We start from the raw sequence: 15,222 nt of genomic DNA, 5'->3' as shown, positions 1-15,222 counted from the left end.
GCGGGGCTCGAACTCACGGACCGCGAGATCGTGACCTGGCTGAAGTCGGACGCTTAACCGACTGCGCCACCCAGGCGCCCCTAAAATTGCTTTAAATTTAAATTGTTGGGTTTTTTTTAACTTTTATTTGTGGCTTTTTCCATGGATATTTCAATGTATCCCGTTATCTTGCCTTATGGAAATAAAGATAAAAGTATTTGAATTTGAATAAATTTTTCACTGATTTTTATTCATTTATAAAGATCCCAGTTAACACCTGGATTTAAAATTTATTTGTTTGAGAAAGTTTGTGACTGAAATTTAAATGCTGAAAATTAAATATCAATTTCTTAGGCTAAAGGAATAAATCTAGTTGAAGTTGCATTTATAGATCTTACTTGACTTAACAACAAGATTACATCCTGATCAACCCATAGTAAGTCAACAGTGCATTTAATATACCTAACCTCATAGCCTACCCTGGCTTACCTTAAACGTGCTCAGAACACTTACATTAGCCTGCAGTTGGGCAAAATCATCTGACAAAGTCTATTTAATAATACAGTGTTGAACAACTCACGTAATTTATCGAATACTGTACTGAAAGTGAAAAACACTGGTTTTATGGGTACAGAATAGATGTCAGTATCAGTTGTTTACCCTCATATTTGGGTGGCTAATTGGGAGCTGGGGCTACCACTGCCCAGCATCACAAGAGAGACTAGTAGCCTGGGGTATTGCTAGCCTGGGAAAAGCTCAACAGTCACAATTCGGATTGCATTTTCTACTGAATGTATGCTGCTTTCACACCATTGTAAAGTTGAACAATCGACATCGAGAACCGTCTGTAGTTAAAATGTCATTGTATGACACCAATGATCTTCATTCTTCATTTTATGAACTTTTTCAATCTTTCAGATACCTATTTAAAAATTGTTTTAAAATATTTATTTATTTTTGAGAGAGAGAGAGAATGTGAGCAGAGGAGGGGCAGAGAGAGAGCAAGACACAGAATCTAACATAGGCTCCAGGCCCCGAGCTGTCATCACAGAGCCTGATATGGGGCTGGAACTCACGAACCACAAGATCATGACCTGAGCTGAAGTTGGACGCTTATACCGACTGAGCCACTCAGATGCCCCAGTCTTTCAGAGACCTTTAACACCCTTTTCTCCTAACTTCCATATCCACTTATTAACAAATCCTAATAATTTCATTTTTATAATGTCTCTCAGATTTCACTGTTCATCTTACTGCATTTCCGCTGTCCTGCATTGCTGCAACAATGTCCTAAGTAGGCTCCCTGCCCTCTGTATTCCCTCTCATGCTAGTAAACCCAAATCCAGATCAATCTTTAAGCATCAGCTTTACTAGGCTCTATCTCTATTTAGAAATCTCAAGCCTTCTTAATTCAGTTCTCAATACTGTCAAGCATTTAAAGCCCTTTACATGTAATACTTTCTCTTCCAAATGAATTAATTCAGCAAATACTTTTTTGAGCATCTATGTGGGAGACACTGTGCAAAGGTTAAAAAAAAAAGAAACATCTTGCAAATGTATAATATCAGCATTAATGTTAACATCTCCAAGATTTTTTTTTTTTTTTTTTCCCATTTAGAAACTAGTTCTACTTCATTCCATTCTACTTAAACTATTCTTGGCTAGGGTAATCTGTGATCTCCCTATTGCCAGAGTCATCAGGCAGTTTTCCATTATAATTATTTACTTTTTTATGCCATTGGGTACTGTTGACCAGGCCTGCTTTCTTAATACTTTTTCCTTCCTCAGTTTCTAGGTGTAGAAACTACTCACGCTTTCTAGTTCTTCTTGAAACTTTTATTTTAAATTAAAAAACTTTTGGCGGGGGCACATGGGTGGCTCAGTTAAGTGTCCAACTCTTGATTTTGGATTAGGTCATGGTCTCACAGTTCATGAGGTTGAACCTTGCGTTGCACTCTGCTATGAGCTGGAACCCTCATCCGCTCTCTCTCTCTCTCTCCCTCTCTGTCCCTCCTCCGCTTGTGCATGCGCATGCTCTGTCTCTCTCTCTCTCTCTCTCTATCAAAATAAATAAATAAACATTAAAAAAAATCTTTTTAAGTAATCTCTACTCCCAATGTGGAGCTTGAATTCACAACCCTGAGATCAAGAGTCACATGCTCTAGTGACTGAGCCTGCCAGGCGCCCCAGAACTTTTTTTTTTTAAGGAACAAAGTTTAATTTTGTTAATCTTTGGATTATTCTCTATTTGTTTCTATATTCTTCCTTTCCTTCTATGAACTTGTTTTTGTTGTTGTTGTTTTTCTGTTCTTATTTCTAACTTCTTGAGATGTATGTTTGGCTATTTTTAAAAAAAATATACTTTATTTTATAGCAGTTTTAGATCCATAGCAAAATTGATTGGGAAGTAACGTTCCTATATACACCACACACACACAGCCTCCCCTGCTACTAATAATGCTCCCCACCAGAATAGGGGATTTGTTGAATTGATGAACCTACACCAATACTTCATTATCACCCAAAGTCTGTAGTTCATGTTAGAGTAGAGTTCATTCTTGGTGTTGTACATTGTATGGGGCTGGACAAATGTATAATGATATGTATCCACCATTACAATATCATATAAAATAGTATCACTGCCTTGAAAATCCTCTGTGCTCCATCCATTCATTCCTCCCACCCCTAACCTGTGGTAACCAGTGTTCTTTTTACTGTCTCCATAGTTTAGCCTTTTCCCAGAATATCATACAGGTGAAATTAATCAGATTTTTACTGATTACTTAATGATACACATTCAAGGTCCCTCCATGGCCCTAAATGGCTTGATAGCTCTTTTCTTTTTAAAGCTGAATAATATTTTATTTATACACTCATGAAGTGAAGGAAGTCTTGGTTGTTTCCAAATTTTGGCAGCTATGAGTAAAGCTGCTATAAACATAATGTAAAGGTTTTCAGTTAATTTGGGTAAACACAAAGGAGCATTACTGCTGGATTGTATAGTCAGAGTAAGTTTCATTTGTAAGAAACTACTGAACTGTTTTTTTCAGAGTGTGCCATTTTCCATTCCTGTCAGCAATATGAGAGTTCTGATTGATCCACATCCTCACCAGTTTTTGGGATTGTCAGTGTTTTGAATTTTAGCCATTCTAATAAATGCATGGTAGTATCTCATTATTGTTCTAATTTGCAGTTTCCTAATAGTGTATGATGTGGAACATCTTTTCATATATTTATTTGCCATTTGTATATGTTCTTTGCTGAGGTGTCTTCAGATCTTTTGACTCTGTGATTTTCAAACTTCTTTTCTGACCTGTGCCTTTAAGGCTGTAGATTCCCTGTTAGTTGCTTATTTGTATGAATTAAACCCTTTGAATTTTATTGAGACCAAATTTATACCTTAGCACCAAAAAAAAGTTCCACGTATGCTGAAAATAACATGTACGTAGCAGTGCTGGGTGAAATATTCTATATCAGGTTAAGTTTCCTACTCATGTTGTCATATTGTTCAAATCTTTTCCGGTCTTACTAATTTTATTTGTTTACCTATTTTACCAATTATTGAGAGAGGTGTTCAAATCTCTCACTACTATTGTGAATTTTCCAATTTCCCCTTATAGTTCTGTCCTTTTTGCTTTATGAATCTTGAGGTTGTACAGTTGGAATCTATTAATCTAAAAGTGCTGTATTTCATGATGATTTCTCATTTTATCATTAGGATATATTCCTTGCAGTCTGTTTTGGCTGGTGCTGGTATGGTTATATTATCACCTATAGTACCAGCTTTCAGTTTATAGTTGATCAGTGATAACTTTTTCCGTTCTTTTACTTTAAGCATTTTTGTATTCTTGAATTAGATGTGAGTCTTATGAATAGCACATCATTAGATTATATTTTGTTTTATTTTTATCTGTGATAATCTGTTTTTTAACAGGCTATTATCAGCTGTTTGTTTTAACAGGCTGTTTGTTTTTTTTAACAGCATTTTGTTCATTCATGTTTTATGTTGATCTGTTTGAGTTTGAATCTACTATCTTGTTTTGCCTCCCTTAATTTTGTAATGCTACTCTTCACACATTTCTGAATATTTGTTTGTGGGGCAGTGCTGTTTTCATTACTTAAATGCTCCTGATCCCCAGGATCTTATTATTTACCTTTTATTTTTCTATTTACTTTCCCTAGATGACTTTATTCATATTCATAATTTCAATTACTACTTATTTGCTGAGCTCTAAGCCTCAATATTCAAATGCCTCCTGACCTTCACCACTTGGAAGTCCTGTCACCACCCCAGATTCATCATTTCCAAAACCATACTTACCTTCTTTTACTCTAAAACTGGTCTGCTTTCTATATTTCCTGAATTGGTAAATATCACTACCTTTCCTCTTTCAGTATATCCTTGTCTCTGCTCTTTGTATGTCCAGTCTCCAGATCTTAGAGCCATCTCCTTTCTGTTCCCAAAGCTACTGCCTTATTTTAGGTCTTTTTCATAATTTGCCTAGTTCATCACAACAGTCTTCTTAATGGCCCCTGCTGCATTTATTCTTACATCACTACATTTTACTTTCCATTGCTTTCAGAATGAACTTGAAGGGTTTAAGCAGAAGAATGACATTAGATTTGCATCTTAGATATATAACTCTGAACATTTTCTGGTGAATATGGTAGACAGTTATGTAAGAAATCTAATGTCCTTTCATCTCTAGTAGATTCCCTAGAGCAATGACTTTTTTTTGTAATGCTTATTTATTTTGAGAGAGAGAGAAAGAGCGTGAGCGGGGGAGGGGCAGAGAGAGAGGGAGAGGAAGAGAATCCCAAGTAGGATTTGCACTGTCAGCACAGAGCCCAGTGTGGGGCTCAATCCCATGAACCGTAAGATACAGGTCATCAACCTGTATTGCTATATACTTCCCTCATGACTGATTTTGCTGCATTCCAAAGGTTTTGGACCATTGTATTTTCATTTTCATTTGTTTCCATGTATTTTTTAATTTCTTTTTTATTTCCTAGTTGACCCATGCATTCTTTAGTATGAAATCTTTAACCTCCATGTATTTGTGGTCTTTCCAAATTTTCTCTTGTGGTTGACTTCAAGTTTCATAGTGTTGTAGTCAGAAAATATGCATGGTATGATCTCAGTCTTTATGTACTTGTTGAGGCCTGATTTGTGACCTAGTATGTGATCTATTCTGGAGAATGTCTCATGTGCACTGGAAATGAATATATATTCCACTCCTTTAGGATGAAATGTTCTGAATATATCTGGTTCCAGTGTGTCATTCAAAGTCATTGTTTTCTTACTGATTTTCTGCTTAGGTGATCTGTCCCTTGCTGTAAGAGGGGTGTTAAAGTCCCCTACTATTATTGTAGTACTATCAATGAGTTCCTTTATGTTTGTTATTGTCTTATATATTTGGGTGCTTCCATCTAGGGGCATAAATATTTATAATTGTTAATTCTTTTTGTTGGTTGGACCCCTTTATACAGTGCCCTTTATACAGTGCCTTTCTTCCTGTTTTGTTACAGTCTTTGGTTTAAAATCTAGTTTGTCTGATGTTAAGTATTGTTACTCCAGCTTCCTTTTGACTTCCATTTGCATGCTAAATGGTTTTCCATCCCCTCACTTTCAATCTGCAGTGTCTTTATGTCTAAAATGAGTCTCTTGTAGGCAGCATATAGAACGGTCTTGTTTTATTTTTATTTTTTCAAACTGTATCCAGCTTTATTAAAGATACTTCTCATAAACAATCATGGTATTTCAGGCAGGACATTGGCAGCCAGTCATTAACACTATACAACAACTTTCAGACTCCCTTCTTCAATGGGCTACCAAAATCTGAAAGCTACTATAAAACCCAAAGAAGTCTTTATTTGATGCCCTGAATAGGGAAAGCTTAGAGTAAGGGTTGACATTTCACATTTAGCATGTTGTTTAACAACTTTTCACAAGCCATCCCTGACTTTCAAGTAATGAAATGAAAATGGCAGAATTATCATTCTGAAGATCTGACAGCTAACTAGAAAAGGAACTCTTTTGAGGGATACAATCTCAATGGTGACACCAGGTTGCCTGACATACTGGGAATCATTTTTGGGGGTTGGGTTCTAAAAGGTCTCTGGGTTAAATGGAGTCAAGTCTATGTTGAAGTCAGAAAGAGAGAAGAGGACATAAAAAATTAATTTTAGTTTTTCCATACCACAAGGCTATTATGTCAAGCCGGCTAGTGTGTGTCAACATCAAGGAATCCCTCCTCCTGGGAGCCAAGAGGAAGTTTCTCAAAACTAGAAGGGGAAGGTGTTTTTCCCTTTGTATCAGTCTAGCTTTGGAGATATTCTATTAGTGATGTGTACACTTCCCCCAAAACAACAATGAAGTGTCCTGTGTGCTAACAACATAGCTTAAAAAAAAATTAAAACAAAATTTTCCATTTTTGTAAAATTTGATAAAAAATAGTATTTCAAACTGTACAGTCACCAGAAGTACACAGTTATCAAAAGTGCACACACTTTACTTGGCATCTCCAGCACCTTCAACTTTCTGTGCCAGTATGTTTTAGCATCTCCGTTTTCTGCAGGGTTATTCCTGTCCTTGCCGTCATCAGTTTTCCTCTTTTTCTTTTTGGGTACCTTCTCTCCCTTCTTTGCAGGGGCCTTTTTAGACTTGGACTCTGGCTTTGGGGAGTGGGTTTAATAGATAACCATTCAGATCTTCTCTATAGCTTATCCTTTACCTTGGCTTTATCTCCTTCAGCATCCCCTTCGGCCTTTCTCTTGGGCATGGTGGTGACAGTGGCAGGATCTGGGTGCTGGATGCAGGGATGCAGTGGCATGCAGGCTTTGGCTGGTCTGTGGGTTGTTCTTGCCTCTTCTGCTTCCTAGATCGGTCTTGCTTTCTTATCCGTTTTGACACCCTGTGTCATTTGATTGGAGCATTTAGTCCATTTACATTCAGAGTAATTATTGATAGATATGAATTTAGTGCCATTTTATTATTCATTTTGTTGTTGTTTCTGGAGATTTTCTCTGTTCCTCTCTGGTCTTTGTTGCTTTTGGTCTTTCTTTCCCATTTAAAGTCCCCTTTAATATTTCTTGCAAAGCTGGTTTAGTGGTCACGAACTCCTTTAGTTTTGTTTGGGAAACTCTTTGTCTCTCCTTTTCTGGTTGGGTAGAGTATTCTTGGCTGCATATTTTTCCCATTCAGCACATTGAATATATCATGCCACTCCCTTCTTCCCTGCCAAGTTTCTGTGGAGAGATCTGCTGCTAACCTTATTTGTCTTCCCTTGTAAGTTAGGGACTTCTTTTGTCTTGTTGCTTTTAGGATTTTTTCTTTATCTCTATGTTATATCTTGGTATTGGCCTGCTTTTGTTGATTTTGATGGGACTTCTCTGCACCTCCTGGATTTGGATGTCTGTTTCCTTCCCCAGATTATGGATGTTTTCAGCTATAATTTCCTCAAATAAACCTTATGCCCCCCTTTCCCTCTCTTCTTCTTCCAGGACTCCTATGATATGAATGTTATTATGCTTTATGAAGTCACTGAGTTCCCTAAGTCTACTTTGATGATCTAATATTTTTCTTTCCTTCTTCTTCTAGGCTTCATTATTTTCCATAATTTTATCTTCTATATCACATATTCATTCCTCTGCTTCTCTCCTGTGGTCGTTACATCTAGTTGGTTTTGAATATCAGTTTTTTTCATTTTTCATTTTGGCCTGACTAGTTTTTAGATCTTTTATCTCTGTTGTAAGGGACTCCTGGGTGTCTTCCATACTTTTCTGAAGCCTAGGTAGTATCCTTATGATTGTCGCTTTAAATTCTGGATCAGGCGTATTACTTATATCTGTTTCGATTAAATCCTTGGTTATGATCTTTTCTTGTTCTTTCTTTGGGGATGATTTTTTCCATCTTGCATTTTGTCTAAATTTCTGTTTTCTTCTCTGTGTTAGGAAAGCCTATTATGTTCCTCTCCTGATAGTAATGACTTTATGAAGAAGAGGTCATACACTGTCCAGGGCCTGGCACTTCCAGAAGTGTCCCTGGTATATGTTGTGTGCACTCTGCTGCTGTGTTTGGCTGCTCTTTCCCTCAGGTCAGTTTTCTGCAGAGTTTCTCCTTGCCTGCAGTGGAGCGTGTTGGCCACTCCTTGACCAGAGTGTGGCAAGTTTTAACCAGGTGTGCTCTGGTCTGCTTATTAAATGAGATCTGGTGCTATTTCCACTAGAACTGAAGCTTTGCAGAATGCTATGGTCAGTAGACATGGTGTGTGTAGGGTGTTTGTGCTGCTCCTCTGGGGAAGAGACCCACTATGCTGTTCTTAGGCACACTTGCCTGAGAAAAGCAGCACCTGCAGAGTGCGGGGGAGGGGGGTTGGGCGAGGCTTGGTGTAAGCTATCTAGGGCCACTTGGCACTGTGCTACTTATTGAAGGTAGTTTATCCTGAGGGGTAGGGGAGAGAAATGGTGCCAGCCCCCTCCATCATCCCCTGAGAGGGTAGTTCCTGCTCACTACTGTCCAGGAAGCCCTCCCAGGAGAATGAACAGTCTCCCCTCATGTGTCCCAGGTGTCCCTCAGATCCCTACCTTCATCCTATCTGTCCTGGCTGTCTCCCTGCCTGGCAGCACAGAGCATCTTGGGCTCCATCCCAGGCAGGCTGGCTGAGTTTTAAAACTCTAAATTTTAGGGATCTGGTGTGGTGGGGACCCTCTCTGGCTTCTGGAGGAGGATCTCACCAAGCTGAAACTGATGCAGGTTTGTCCCAGAAGGGCAGTAGCACCAAAGCGCAGGGGCATGGGGTTTGGAGTAAAGCATAGCAAAAAGCCAGTGTCCAGGTTAGCTGCCCTCAGCAGCTGTCTCTGAACCTATGCTGAGGAGCAGGGGAGAGAAATAGTGTCTGCTGGATCTTTTGTCCCTGGAGAAGCAATGCCATTTCTCCCAGATGTGTTCCAAGAAGGAGGAACTATCTCTCTCAGTGTGTCCCAGGGGATCCTCAGTCATCTGCCCTGGAGCGATCTGCCCTTCTTCTCCATAGGAACACTGCAGTGCCTTCTGGGCTCTACACCAACCATGCCATGGGCCTCTAAAATTCCAGTCTTTGAGCCCCACTGGTTGTAAAAACTCATGAAAATCGACCCTCTTGTTTTCCCAATCAGTGGCTTTGGGGAAATTTTTTCCTTGTGTGATCCCTGTGGGTTCCCCCTTCTCTCAATCTCTCTCTCTCTCTCTCTCTCTCTCTCTCTCTCTCTCTTTCTTGCCTCTCCGTGACCTGGGCTCCCTCCTCTCCGCAGCACCTGCAATCCATTTCTCCTCCAATCCATGCCTCCATACCACCTACCTTCCATGATGTGGCCTCTTCTCTTCCTCTAGTTGTTCAGTTTGTTCTGTCAGTCCTCAGATTGACTTCTTGGGTATTCAGGATGATTTAATATTTATATAGCTGTGGCTGAAGGAGGAGGCAAGCCAAGGGTCCTCTTACTGCTCTAGCATCTTAGCTCTGCCTCCTCGAACTTACAACGCTTTTAGAACAAATGCAGGAGAATGCCATTATGAAGAATTAAAGGAATAACAACTTGAAAATCATTTAGTATAAGATCTATAAGAAATTTAAAAACATTTCTGTTATCCTTTGTTGATGCAGGAAGACCTGGCCTGTATTGAACTGAAGCATAAAAGCATAAGAAACGAGAAGGCTGAGATAAAAGGGGGCAGTAAGGTTGGATAGGTATAGGTAAACTGAACATGCAGTAGCAGAATTAAGATACGAATTGGAGACAGTAAAAGGTAGAATTCACACTGAGGTGTGCTGAAGCAATGATGTGGAAAACACATTTAAGAAATGTTCTGGGAACATAGGGAAAAATAAAAGATGAAAACTGTGGAAGAGATGGTAGCATATGGATGGTATCAGAAGTCAGAAGGTGAGCCAGTGTTCAGGAGAGAAGACCAACTACAGTGTGGTGCCTAGCTTCATGTTGTTTCATTCACAAAGGTAGCAGACATTCCTATGTGCCAGGCAGGGTTCAAAACTATGCCGACATTTCACACAACCTCTTGAAGAAAAAAAAATTAGTTGATTGAAAAACAAATAAAAATGAAGAACTTAAGAACAGAACGTATGTTTTGAAAGACCTGGCAGAGTTCCTACAGGACTGCCAGTATACAGAGGCCACACAGGTTCTTAGTACAGCCCTCATCCTAGCAAACCACACAGCTGGAATGGAGCACACTCACGAATCTGAAAGAATGTGTATCTTGTGGTATCTGGATCAAACTTAAAAGCAGACAGTTTCCTCATGAGTTGTTATTCCCACTGGACAAAATTGTGTAATTGGGCACAAACAATTCATCTGGAAAATCCTCTCCCTCAGGCACTGTTTACCACAAGATCCAGAAGTTCAAATAAATAATATTACAGTACAGTAATTAAAGAAAAAATAGGCTTCTCAGAAAAAAAAAAAAAAGACTGAAAGGAACTACTTCAAAGTGTTAATGATTACTACAAGACTATGATTTTTTAATTTTATGCTTTATTTTTCAGCTTTTGAAATGAGCATGTATTATTTTCAGTGAAAAAAAACTAAAGAAAACTTGATGAAATGCTATTACTAAGCAAGGAAAAAAGCATACAAAATAGTGGAACAAGAGAGCCAAAAACAATTAAGATTTCATTAAATGGTAAAATGAGAGAATACAAATATTATTCAAAATACAGCATTAGCTAAAACAATGTAAAAGGAGACATTTAAAATATTAACCTCTTCCATTTTTCAAAATTCTTTAACTTTAACAGTAGACCATAAGACAAATGTGACATCTTAATAGTCTTGTGCAATGGCTTCCAACCTGAAGTAAACAATAAGAGGGCATTCTGATTACCTTCAGTGTGATGGATTTCCAATAGGAGAATTCAGAGGTTGAGAACAGAATTCCTGGTCTCTTGCCTTGTACCTTCTGTAAATGACTTCCTTAAGTGCTTTTTAGCAACTACCCTGATTTGACACTTGAAAATGGAGGCAGGATGAAACCGTTAGCCACACCCACACCTAACAGGCACCATCTCTAGCAAGTAGTAGCCCACCAGGTCACCTCTGCTTCTCAGAGATCTGAATATAAATGCAGAAGCCTACTATCTTGCTGGCTCTGGACAACTCCACATGTTCCTTCCCTGCCTGCCAACCCTGGGCAACACAAGGTAATTAACTTCAAGCACTTATGTTGGGAGTCTTGTCTGCTCTAGCTAGGAATCGTTAACAGCTCACCTCTTGCTTGAGGACTCCTTGGAAAGTTTTCTGTATATGCTACTTCTGACTCAGGAAATCTTTCCAGACACCTCCCCTGACCTCATCTGTCAGAATCTTGTAGGTCTTTCACTTTGGATCCAGTTCTTGCCCACCGCCCAGCCCTAAGGAATTATCTTTCGTCAGACTGTTCTTATTCCTGAGACATCCTGCCTGACACTTTACCCCACAGCCACTGTCCTGCCTGAGTCTGGTTCCTAGGTTGCCACTCTCCTACTATCCTCAAGGGCATTTAGAATGTAGCACATTGTCTTTTTTTTTTTTTTTTAAACTCCCTTCCACCAAAATCTCCTGATTAGTAAGCTTGTATATACCGCCTTGTTCTACTTCAGATTTTTAAATTTTTTTTTTAAACGTTTATTTATTTTTGGGACAGAGAGAGACAGAGCATGAATGGGGGAGGGGCAGAGAGAGAGGGAGACACAGAATCAGAAACAGGCTCCAGGCTCCGAGCCATCAGCCCAGAGCCTGATGCGGGGCTCGAACTCACGGACCGCGAGATCGTGACCTGGCTGAAGTCGGACGCTTAACCGACTGCGCCACCCAGGCACCCCTACTTCAGATTTTTAAACAAATACATGATCTGTAAATATCTCTGGACGTGGTCTGATATTCTCATCTTTGCTTTCTGCTTTCATTCCCTCCTTTTCTGGGAAATCTTTAACGATTTTTTTTTTATCCTGAGTGTGTTTCTATAGCACTTAAAAATGAAATGAAAACAATTGCTTTCTCAACACAATTGTAAACTCTTTGTGGGCTGGAATGGTGGCTCATACTTTTCTCATGCAACATAGGACAAAGCAATCTGGGATTTCAAATAATAATAATAATAATAAAGTGTCCATAACAGCAGCAGGTAAATATTTCTCTGACTTCACATTAGCCTCCCAACTGTGGAAACTTTGGCTTCCTTCAAACTCTTTCACAATTAGGTCAGAGTCACCAGGGATAGCTCAAATCTGCCTTGGAATACAGTTTTCTGGGCTACTTCGTGGGTAGCCATTTCCTCCAGTCTGGATCCCTAAATGTTTTTCTCTCTGCCACCACATCCCACACCTCTTTCCTTCCTCTTACACTCTGGCTACTCTGGTAAAATCTTCTGCCACCCTCATGCTCTGATGCACAATGTCCTCCAAGATCCAGTTCTCTTTGGTTCTTCTTCTGGTCCAGTTAAAGACACAGTATTGGGGCGCCTGGGTGGCGCAGTCGGTTAAGCGTCCGACTTCAGCCAGGTCACGATCTCACGGTCCGTGAGTTTGAGCCCCGCGTCGGGCTCTGGGCTGATGGCTTGGAGCCTGGAGCCTGTTTCCGATTCTGTGTCTCCCTCTCTCTCTGCCCCTCCCCCATTCATGCTCTGTCTCTCTCTGTCCCAAAAATAAGTAAACGTTGAAAAAAAAAAATTTAAAGACACAGTATTGGCTACCTCTCCAAAACCAACTTACTGTCCTTACTGTAGCTTATGTGCTAGGATTCAGTTCCCCTTAGAATGAGTGATTTCCCAGGAGGATACTTGAGCCGTAAAGCAACTAGTCCCCTTCATGGACACCCATCAACAAAACATATTAAGGCATGCCTTGATCATCTAAGAGCCCAGGGACCATCTTCTTCAGGAAGTCTTTCCCAAATTCTCCCTCTCCCCACCACCATCACCCCCAGCTAGATAATATACATCTCTTCCTTATCCCCACGTATTCTGAACATATCCTGGATATAGGTTTTATCATGTTATATGATGATTATCTTATTATGAACCTGATTTCCCATCTCAGCTATGAGCCCTTTCAGGGAGAGAAACATGTCTCATGCATGTTTTTTAAAGTTTATTTATTTATTTTTCCAAGAGCAGAATGCAAGTGGGGGAGGGGCAGAGAGAGAGGGAGAATCCCAAGCTGGCTCTGTGCAGCAGAGCTTGACATGAAGCTCGAACTCACAAAACTGTGAGATCATGACCTGAGCCAAAGTTGGACACTTAACCGACTGAGCCCCCCAGACCCCCCAGGCATTTTTGAATTCCAAGTGCCTACCTTAATTCTTGGCACTAAGATTCCATAGAGTCTCAAGCTGGGCCCCTAAGGTGCTTATGTGCACCACAATTGATTTGGCTCAAACAATACCTGGTTTCGATTAATGGCAGTTTTTCCTTTAAGAATTTCATGCCAAAGTGGTTTATTATTTCTTTCCTTTAAAATTTATGTCAAAAAATTTATCAAACAATTGGTGAGTACTGTATGTCCTAAGACCTGCCCTACTCCCTGGAGATATGGAGAAAAATGAGACATGGTTCCTGCTCGAGGAGGTGACAGAAACTTCCTTGGGTTTCCTGCCCTCCATTTCTCCATTCTTTCCTCCCATTATTCCTTAACTGGATAAATTTTTACCAAGCCTGAAATTGTCTAATGGAATAAATACATGTAGTAGGTTAATTACAACACAGTACACTCAGTGCAACAGTAGAAGTTTTGTTCCAGGTGTAGAGATAGAACAGGAGAAAGCATCATACAGTTTTTAGGGTGGACATGGGGGATCTTGGAGGAGGTGGCTTCTGAGTGGGTTATAAAGGATGGAAAGGTAATCCAGATGCTCAGATGCGTGAAGGGTACTGCTGAGAGAAGAAAACATGTGAAAGCCCTAGAGATGTAAATAGCACTTGTGTGTTTCAGAAGCATTAATACTCTGGTATCTCTGCAGCATGAAGTTCTGTAGAGTGGGGATGGTGTGGGCTGGGGTGGGAGATGAAGCAAGGCTAATAGGCAGTTTTCAGGGCTATGGTCTTTAATGTTTGAGCAACTGTTTAGTTAAGAGAATGGTAGAATCCAGTATAGCTGGTGATATTAATAATCCAAGTGTGAAGCCATATATTGCTATTTTTTATCCTCTTCCCTCATAGAATTAATAAGCAAGGTTTTGTGATCATCTGGCTACATTTTAGTAGTCATTGTATTGTTAGATAAAAGTGAAAAGAAGACATTTCCTGGAATTTACGGTCCTGTGGAGAACACAGAATATACCCACACAGTTTAGAGCACTTACCAAGCAATCTACAAACTAGTGCAAACTAAAATTGTAAAGACAACATGTCAGCACAATCTTGACATTGGATTATAGGAATGATTAGGAAAGTGTGGGGTTATGAAGAGGCAACCTCATTTTTGGCTTAAGAAAAACAATTTCCATCAGAGCTAGCTGCAAAATTGAGGAATGGACTTGTAAATTAGAAACTTTTTAATGTTCTATAGTCTCTAGTCAAGAACTGGCCTTCTAAGTTAGACCAACAAACATTTATTTATCTTTGAGTTTTATAGTGTAAGCAGGAGACAAATTTATTTTTTCTGTATATTTTCCATTAATTTCATTTTTGTGTACTTCTAGATACTCAGTTTGCTTGAGAGATTGTTTATTGCTTATTTGTGTTTCTGTCAAGCCCCTCAGTCTAGACCACACAGAGATTATCTTAGCCTCTCCTTTCATCCCTTTACTATAAAAAATGTACCACTTCTGCTTTTTTCCTTGTGGAATGTGTTAACCCAATATCCTTTCCTTGTCCCATTGGTCCTCATATCCTGCAGCCCTCTACTTGGATATTCTTTCCTTCCATGGAAGTAGTGTGGACTTTTATCAGGCCGTAGGGTTTCTGCGTGGGCCATCCTAGAGCCTCTGATCATTAATATACATTTCACACTTATGTAAACTCAAATTTAGGAGGTAACATGTTTTATCAATCCTCCAGGAAACCTTTCCCTTTCTATTTGTATCCTTTATAAATTATTTAAGTTTGACAATGAACATTTGCTATTTTTATAACTAAAAAGTAAAAGTGATTCCATCATAAAAAATAAAATTTAATAATAGAGGCTTTAGTACCATTTCATGTTTGTTAAATTAACCTGTATATATCCACACACACACACACACACACACACACACACACACACACACACACAC

General features: G+C 39.4%; 1 protein-coding gene and 1 pseudogene across 1 annotated transcript in view; one reads left to right on the top strand and one right to left on the bottom strand.

The window, feature by feature from the left end:
* DIPK1A (divergent protein kinase domain 1A) overlaps positions 1–15,222 on the top strand; it is a 107,265-nt gene that overhangs the window by 35,391 nt on the left and 56,652 nt on the right. The gene's annotated exons all lie outside the window — the stretch shown is intronic.
* On the bottom strand, positions 5,637–6,951 carry LOC121027485 (non-histone chromosomal protein HMG-17-like; annotated as a pseudogene).

The sequence above is a fragment of the Herpailurus yagouaroundi genome, unplaced genomic scaffold (genome assembly GCF_014898765.1).
Source record: "Herpailurus yagouaroundi ecotype Mexico unplaced genomic scaffold, PumYag 77, whole genome shotgun sequence".
NCBI lineage: Eukaryota > Metazoa > Chordata > Mammalia > Carnivora > Felidae > Herpailurus > Herpailurus yagouaroundi.
Note: the sequence above shows the minus strand (reverse complement) of the source record. Positions and strands in the feature narration are given on the sequence as shown.